At 43.2% G+C, this 9,119-nt stretch overlaps 1 long non-coding RNA gene across 1 annotated transcript in view; it reads right to left on the bottom strand.

Annotated features, from left to right (window-relative positions):
* Positions 1-4,749: 4,749 nt before the first annotated feature.
* LOC109029072 (uncharacterized) overlaps positions 4,750-9,119 on the bottom strand; it is an 85,715-nt gene continuing 81,345 nt past the window's right edge. The window contains exon 3 of the long non-coding RNA XR_002008071.4: positions 4,750-4,866. This is a non-coding gene — a long non-coding RNA (uncharacterized lncRNA). The remainder of the gene's footprint in view (positions 4,867-9,119) is intronic.

Genomic DNA, 9,119 nt, shown 5'->3' with positions numbered 1-9,119 from the left:
AACATAAATCAGATGCCATTCATTATATGAATGAATAAAAATATGGCTGGGTGCGGTAGCTCACACTTGTAATCCCAGCACTTTGGGAGGCCAAGGCAGGCAGAACACTTGAACCCAGGAGTTTGAGACCAGTCTGGCAACATGGAAAAACCCCATCTCTACTAAAAATATAAAAAATTAGCCAGGTGTGGTGGCACATTCTTCAAGTCACAGCTACACGGGAGGCTCAGGCAGGAGAATCACCTGAGCTCAGCAAGTCAAGGCTGCAGTTAGCCATGATCATACCACTGCACTCCAGCCTGGGTGACAGGAGTGTGACCCCGTCTATAGATTCTCTACTAATTTTCTAAATTATCAATGTGATTAGGAAATGGCAAGAGCTCAGATTTATCTAACAAGCAGCATTTTTTCAAAAATCCAAATTCTTTTTTTTTTTTTTTTTGAGACGGAGTCTTGCTCTGTCGCCCAGGCTGGAGTGCAGTGGCGTGATCTCGGCTCACTGCAAGCTCCACCTCCTGGGTTCATGCCATTCTCCTGCCTCAGCCTCCCGAGCAGCTGGGACTACAGGTGCCCACCACCATGCCCGGCTAATTGTTTTTTGCATTTTTTTTTTAGTAGGGATGGGGTGTCACTGCGTTAGCCAGGATGGTCTCGATCTCCTGACCTTGTGATCCACCTGCCTCGGCCTCCCAAAGTGCTGGGATTACAGGCGTGAGCCACCACTCCTGGCCCAAAAATCCAAATTCTTAGCTATCTCTTTTCAGATCCTATTGAAACTTTAAGACAAAATAATAGAAATATTTTTGGAAATAATATAAAATGAATACATAACATGTTTTCCATACATATGTAGGTCAAAGTGATGGCAGCGGTGTCCCATCCAGAGTGGTCTCTGCAAAGATGCCGACTACAGCAGGGGGAGGCATGGCTGGGGCTGCATGCCCTGTGGAGCTGGCAGGGCCGGGAATAGGTGGAACCCTGCCCCCTACCCAATTGGCAGAGCGGGAGCCCCACACTCCCAGGCACAATTGCAGCTGCTCAGCTGTGGCTCTGGACCCAGGCATCCCTGCATTCTTAGGGGCAAGGAAGCCCTCTTTCCTAGGCAGGCTTGGAGGTACCTGCTCCTGCTCCCTGGCCTTGCTCCACTCCTTGCACCCGCTCCAGGACAGAACGAAGTCGTGGCTGAGCCTGAGCAGTGTTGCAAACCTGCTGGCTGTGCACACACTTGGGGTGGGACTGACACACCAGCCTCCTGCTGCCTTGGCCCCCTCCAGACTTTGGGCACTAACCTAGCATGGGAGGGAGGCCAAACTGGGGGCTGAGGGCAGCTTGGCACAGGCCTGCAGGTGCCCCTCTGTATGAACAGCCTGGGCATGGTGGACAACAGGAGGCACACAGACTCCTGGGTAGAAAGGGGTGGGTTCCTGGTGAAACCCCACCCTCAAGCCAGGGATGGCCTGAAGCCTGGGGGCTGGGCTGCCAGCTCCAGGTGGAGGTTGCAGCCCATAGTGAGAACTTATGGTGCTTTTTCCCAGCCACCCATGGCCATCCATGGACCAATTGACATGTACTTCCTCCCTTCTGAGCCCATTAAAAAAAACCCAGACTCAGCCAAACTCAGAGAGCTGTCAGGACTACCAGCTGCAAAAACGAGCTACCCATTTTGGGTCTCGTTGACTGTTGGGATGATCTGCCTGCAGAAAACAGCTACCCACTGCAGTCTCTTCGCCACTGATTGCTGAGAGCTGGGTACTTGTTGGGACAACCTGCCTGCTGAAAGGAGCTACCCACTTCGGGTCTCCTGTGAACTGTCCTGTGCACAATGAAGCTCCTCTCCGCCTTGCTCACCCTCCAGTTGTCCACATACCTCATTCTTCCTGGATACGGGACAAGAACTTGGGACCCACCAAATGGGCAGGACTGAAAGAGCTGTAACACAAACAGGGCTTAAACATGCCCCCTAGCTCACCAATTTGCAGTTGATGAGAAGGAGACAAGAGCTGCATCCCTCTGGGGAGCCCAGACCTAAGGGCTCCTGGAGCCAGGGCTGTGGCACCCTCTTTGGGGCTCTGCAGTTCCTGATGTCTCCAAGCTTCCAGGCAACATTGTGTTCCCCTTGTCCAGATGCAGGTGCCCACAGTGGGAGCCACATGTGGTACATCTGGTCCAGCTGCAGCCTCTCAGTGAGCCAGCACCTGTGCTGGCACCTGGAGCTGCCCACCCCTCCGCAGGGGCCAGCATGCCTGGTTGTGTGCAGTGGCCGGATCCGTGCTCACTCACCCACATACCCCTTGCCACTCCATGCCTGGCTCACCCTTGGCAGGTGTGGAATTCAGGCCAGTAGTGCAAGCTGAGTGCAGCCTGCCAGGCAGAGTGGGCGGAAGGAGCCCAGCGAGACCCAGCAATACTCAGGCAGAAGGCCCCGCCAGCTACAGAGGTTTCCAGCTGGTGAAGTAACACCCCAAAGAATCTCATAACAGATGTTTACAAAGTGAGCAAACTCTGCTGTCTTATTCTAGAGAGATAGCAAGCAGAATGACATTGGCAAATATGGGAGACTCTTAGAAGGTCCTGATATAAATTTTGAAAAAAAAACTTTATGATTTCGAAAAGCTAATTTCAAAGTCTGATTAAATATTTTAGCTTATTAACTTCACTTAGTAAATAATTTCAAAGTCTGATTAAATATTTTAGCTTCTTAATTTCACTTAGTAAATAACTACTTCCAAAAATGTAATAATGTAGGTAAATGAGCATCCCATAACAAAAGGTCCATTAAAAGACAGTTTTTAAGAAAAACTTCCTGCTTTTTACTACTTTTTATCCAAAAAGAAGAAAAGGAAAAGGAAAGAAAATACCCTTAGTACAATTTTTATTTCTTTGTTGCTTTTGTTCTCTCCACTCAGTTTATTTTCTTTTTGAGTCCAGGTATTTAATTTCATCAAGCCAAATGGTTGCATCATTATAAAAGATTCTGATTTCAAATAACGCTGGATTTGATGGAACCAGTGATTCTAAACAGGCATAACAATGCATCAGGACTTCTCAGAGAAACACAATGGAATAATAAAATATGATTCATAAATATAAAATTTACAATATTAGTAATTTTGTTGAAAATACCTACTGAGCCAAGTTTTCCTTGGTGCCAAAGTCACTCCCCAACAGTAAACATAACAGTTCCAAAAAGTGGAGTTCCAGTAGCCTGAGAAAGTTAACACTGTTCTTGAAGGATTAACTGAAATCCAAAGAAAACACAAACCCGTAAGTGTAGAGAGTTTCATTAAACTGAAATTAAGAGCAGTACTTTGAGAGACTGCTACAGAGAAAGCCAGGTTAAAAAGTGTCTTTTCAGTTGAAAAGAGTAATAACCACTTAAAAACTATTCAAGGTCATTTAAATACAAATATTATATTAAGTCTATTTGACCATAGTTTTTGGAAGGCTTAAGACTTTTGGGGATTTTTTAAAAATACAATATGCAAACTTTTTAATGCGTATATGTATTTTCCCCTCAGACTTTTAAAGCAAACTAAATTTCCACCCAGATATGTAAATATGCATACACAAAATGCCTTTAAGTTACTCTCTTTCTTGGCTCAGAATCCTGTGTATAGTATGTATGATGTTAATGAAGTTAATTACAAACCTGTGGTCAGGATGCGAACCCACCCCCATGACCTCAGGGATCTTATTCTATCTGTTACAAACTCTTTCTCCAATACCTTCAACATCTCTGTTTACCCACGCAGACTGGCACCCTTAATTGTTTCTTCTCTGTGGGCAACAGAAGCTCTATAAGAAAAGTGGTGACTACGTTCTCAATGCATAAGCAACTTCAGGATCTACCTCCTAGGGTTCACTTTAAGGCTTTTCATGACAGCTTTACTTACTCTTGTTTGTTTTTGTTTCCATCGTCTCCAATTGAGGGTCTCCCTTAGATACATGACAGTTGAAAACTCCACTTGCCTTTTAGTTCTCTCCCCTCTTGGAGGACTTTTTCCTTTGTTCTGCAGCCCAGAGGCCAGTCTCACCCTCATTCTGCTGACTGTTTTCTGGGTCTTGGGCTCACCTCAGGGCCTGGCCTGTCCATGGCCCCGCTTTACTCTTTATCCACATATGGAGTTAGCAGAAACCGAATCTTTTCTTACAGCTTTTAAATATGTTTCAGTCTATCTCATCTAAAAAAATCTTTCATTACTTAAGTTCCTACTGTAGGTTCAATCCCGCTGTCTCCTTCTCTTTTTAATCAAGCTCCTTGAAGATATAGCCTGAACTTCAGTCTCTATTTCACGACCCCCAGAACATTGGCTTCTGTTCCCAGCAGCACAAAGAGCTTGTTCTTGCTAAGGATGCCACTGGCCACATCACTAGCTCCAGGGGATACTCTTGTAAATTTATTTCAAACTCACTGTGGCTTGAGACACTATAGGCCATTCCCTCTTTCTTGGAATTCTCTCTGATGATATGTGTGGCACTTCATTCTTCTGGCTTCCTGGAAAAAATAATTACATTAAGTACAAATGAAAATTATCTCAAACATTCATAAAAGTATGAAGATAGTAATATGAAACTTGTTAATAGTACTACACATTGAGTACAAAGCAGCAAAAACTGCAGACACACGCTACATGTTGGTCTTCAATATCTACTTGTTTCACTTTACCGGAAAGGTGCTGAGTGGGCCAGGAGTTATTCCAAGTTGGTTTTGATTCTCGAGGACAGGGAAGGTAGTCTGGGGCCCAAACCAGATCTACAGCCTGCACCAGACAAATTGTATCAAAGCCTAATGCTTCACCTGGAGGGTCAACTCTCCAGAGCTAAGATTCTCCTACAGTTGAAGCAGGTATGGTAGCCTGAAGTTTCCTGATAGAAAAAGAAAAATAAAATGAAGGAAGAAGTGAAAAATTGGACAGGCGCAATTCTTTGTCTCCACTGTAATTTTCAGAGTGGTTGATGTGAGGTGCAGGGCTGAAGGCTGGCTGGAGGGAACGAGGTGCTTTCAATGATATGCTGGCTTTTCTGAGTGGAAGGGTAAGTGTCAGATCTGCTTTACCCTCCCACTGAAGTTTCTTTCAGTTCAACAGGTATTCCTTGAATGTCCACTATATGCCAGGCATTCTGATGGGCAATAGGGTCACAAAGACAAGGAAGGCACAACCTGTATCCTCAAGGAGCATCAGTTTGGTGAACACTTGATTTCATCAGGTGAGGATCAGAGAGGCTCCTCTCCAGTGAAACATCAGGATCCTTAACTCATCTGGTGGATTCTCCCCATTCTTCTCTGCTGAATTCACCAACCCAATTACACTCCTCAGTGCCGTGACAATCCTGTTTGTACCTATGCTTCTGAGCTTTCCTAATGATACCTTGGATAAAGATTTTATTACTATCCTCAGTTTGTTAAAGGAAATTTCATTTCCTATGAATTTATTATTATGGGTATCAATGTACTGCCTGCATTAGTCTTTAAGAGATGCTGTTTCTGTTGGATAAAACATTGGCAGAGTCTTTTGGCTCATCCCATGTTATCCACATTTCTGTTCCTTTTGTAAGTATTCCTATTGCTTTGGGATTTTAGTTGTTAAGAGGATAGTCAAATAGAATCAAAACAATTATGCAATAATGTGCATGCCAAGGTTTCCTGGCATCACTTACCAAAAATCTACAGTGTTACAGTGTATTGCCCAAATATTTTATTTACATTCAACTTGTCCCAAGGTATTGCTAAGAATAGATATGAATATATAGCCTGTTTGCTCGGAGTATTAAGCTACATAGCCAAATTTGGATACGTTAATGTTGTATCTGTATCTCCCTCATGAATAGAGAATATGGAATTGAAAAATGACTAGCATGGAGGACAGAATGACTCAGAAATCTAAGAATAGCCAAATCATGTGAAAAGACCCAAAGGCTGCTTCAGAATGAACTGCATCTGCCTGACTCACAAAACTGGCAAATTACAGTATTTAGATCTATGCAAAATAGCATTTCACCAGCATTTTATCTGCATATTTAATTTTGCTTTGGGTTAGTACAGATTTTACCTTCTTTCTGTGAGATAATGTACAGGTTCAAAGGTGTACTCTAACTCAGAAAATAATCAAATTTGTTTTGTTTCTATCAGATTATAAAGTCATAACTTGGAGTCTTCAAAGTTGTTTTAGGAATAGATTTGAAAATACACTTTGGTTGAACCAAATGCTCCTCAGGAGTCTAGGAGACACTAGTCACCGAAGCACTGAGAAAGGAACATAAAAGCCTCTGTTACTATGGGAGGTCCAGTGTTGCCCTAGATAAGCACTTATCCAGGATTCTGGGAATAATCAAACCTTCTAAATAGTGTCCCCTCTGCTTTAGGATCATTAGCTGCTTTATTGGAATCTAACTGGGAAGAGAGCCAACATTAATATGGGGAGACACACTCTTTACTATGCTCATCACCACACTCACCACCAATATACCATCAAGGAAAGAATGCAAGAGGCGGTCACAAAAGCTGAATGTCCTGCGTTAGCCACCATGTCAGTTACCCTCATTACCATCACACTGTGCCCCCTTGAATTCCCACAATTTGCCCAGCAAACAAACCTACATCCCGAACCTCTCCCCTGAAAGTCCTTGAAGCCCCTTGCCTTTGTTAAATTCTGGATCTCGTCTATGGGCTCAGCTTCCCTGTGGCCCTCTCACATGAAGGTTGTTTTCCTCAGAAGTACTAAAGGCATCCTTGCAACCACCATAGGCATCTTTGCAAACACCATTGCTGTCTCCACACCATTATTTCATCTGTAAATCCGCTGCTTCTTCTAGTTTCACGCCAACTGGAAAAAATACCCAACTCCTTTATCCTGGCTGTTATCTACCAGTCTCCCATTTATCTCCCCTCATTTATTGAAGATATTAACTTCCGGTTAGCTCTCATCATGCACAATGACTCCAACATCAATACAGATGACTCACTCAGCAGTCTGGCTTCTCAGTTTCTTGACCTTCTCACTCCAATAGTTCCCTTCTGGTCCACTTTGGCCACTTACTTCAAAGAGCTCATTCTTCACTTGTTTACGCAAAAATGCCCATCCCTAAAACTTTGATCGCAGATGTTCCCTTCTCTCACCACTACCATTTAGCTTTCCACCCATATGGCTTAGATGCGTCACCCTTTGATGTCAATGAGCCAATCTACCATTTTCTGCAGTTACCTTCAGTCCCCTCCACGCTTCAATTTCCTCCTTCTCTGTCTTAGATGATGTGGTCCTTCTTTATGAATTCTCTTTCACAATTATTTTTAACTCCCTTTTGCCACTTTTCCCTTATGTACCAGCTTACTAAAACTCTAATCCAGTATGGATTAAATCATTTATGTTCTCCTTGCCAGTGAATATTGCACAGAAAAATTACATGACCAAATTGACTTTTTATTTTACTTTATTTTTTTTTCTTCTTTTGTATTTGTAATAATGTTAAGGAGTGCAAATGCAGTTTTGTTACATAAACTTATTTTGTAGTGATGAAGTCTGGGCTTTTATTATAACCATTACTTGAATAATGGACATTGTAGCCATTAAGTAATTTCTTATCCCTCACCCTCTCCCACTCTCCCACCCTTTTGAGTCTCCAGTGTCTATTACTCCACTCTGTTGTCCATGTATACACACTATTTAGCTCCCACTTATAAGTGAGAACATGCAGTATTTGACTTTCTGTTTCTGAGTTTTTCACTTAAGATACTGGCCTTCAGTTTGTCCATGTTGCTGCAAAAGACATGATTTCATTCTTTCTTACAGCTCAATTGAATTTCATTATACACACACACACACACACACACACACACACACACACCACCACCACATTTTCTTTATCCAGTCATCCATAGATGGATGCTTAGGTTGATTCCATATCTTTGCTATTGTGAATAGTGCTGCAGTAAGAGTGCTTTTATTTTAAGTGCATTTTCTTTTAAAAAGTCAAATTCAATAACAAGTTGACTGTTCAATAACAAGAGCAATCTGTTGTGTTTTTCTAATAGGCTTGGTTTTCTATCCCAAGATGATTATTTCACACCTGTTTTGTCTCCTCAAACTTCATCCTAAGGTATTCTTGGTTATCCTTTCAGCTGAAGACTTCGCCTTATATGTCAATAGAGAAAGTAAGAATGGCCAGTGGGAAATTCTTCAGCCCTTCACCACTGCTTCTACATACAAATAAGATTCTAAAGAAAATGACCTCAATCAGATGGCAGCATAGGAGTTTTTGGTGCTCATCCCCTAACGGAAGCATCAGTTTGAATAAGCATCCATGCAGGCTGTACCTTCGTGAGAGCTAAGGATTCCAGGTGAGAGATTATATCAGCTCAATTGAACACAGCAATAAGAAAAGAAACACTGAAGATAGTAGAGGACACAATTTCACTTTACCCATGTCACCCCCTCCTCCAAGCCCATGTAGTGCAGCTCAGAGAGACATACCCTTCTCATGGGGAAAAGAGAGTGTAATGAGTACCCAACTTCACCACCAACCCCAGGACCAGACCCAGAAAATCCCAACACCGAGCCAGCCCCTGTCGATACAAGCTCCAGGCCCACCTGCCCACTGACCCAGACACTGGGCCAGCCTGCCCAAGAACTCCAAAAGCAAGCTTGCTCGTGGTCCCTGCCAGCTAACCTACCTCGAATCTCTAGATGAGCTGACAGATGAAGGGCTCTTTCTGCCAAAGCCAGTCTGTAAAGATTGGCAAAGGTGCCTACTTCTCCCAGTGCATAAACACCCAAAGCCAGGCCACAGAAACATGGAACGTCATCGCTGACTCTTCCTTTTCTCAGGACATGTCACCATTTCATGAATTTAAAAAATCTGTCTATTCTTTCACTAAAATGTGTCTTAAATCCATGCACTTCTCTTCATTTTCATTGCCAACAAGATAGCCTAAGTCACTAACATCTCTTTTCTAGATTTCTCTGTGAGCCTCTTAACTGAGCTACCTATTCAGAACAACCCCATGGGCATGAGACCTGTGCAGTCACCCTGGCCCTGCACTTAAAAGAGCCCTGAGTTTTGTTTAATGCTCTGCTGTTGTTGTCTTGAATTTTTAATAATTTTTGATCAAGGGGACCACATTT

The sequence above is a fragment of the Gorilla gorilla genome, chromosome 10 (assembly GCF_029281585.2).
Source record: "Gorilla gorilla gorilla isolate KB3781 chromosome 10, NHGRI_mGorGor1-v2.1_pri, whole genome shotgun sequence".
Taxonomy (NCBI): Eukaryota; Metazoa; Chordata; class Mammalia; order Primates; family Hominidae; genus Gorilla; species Gorilla gorilla.
This window is presented reverse-complemented; position numbering and strand designations above follow the sequence as displayed.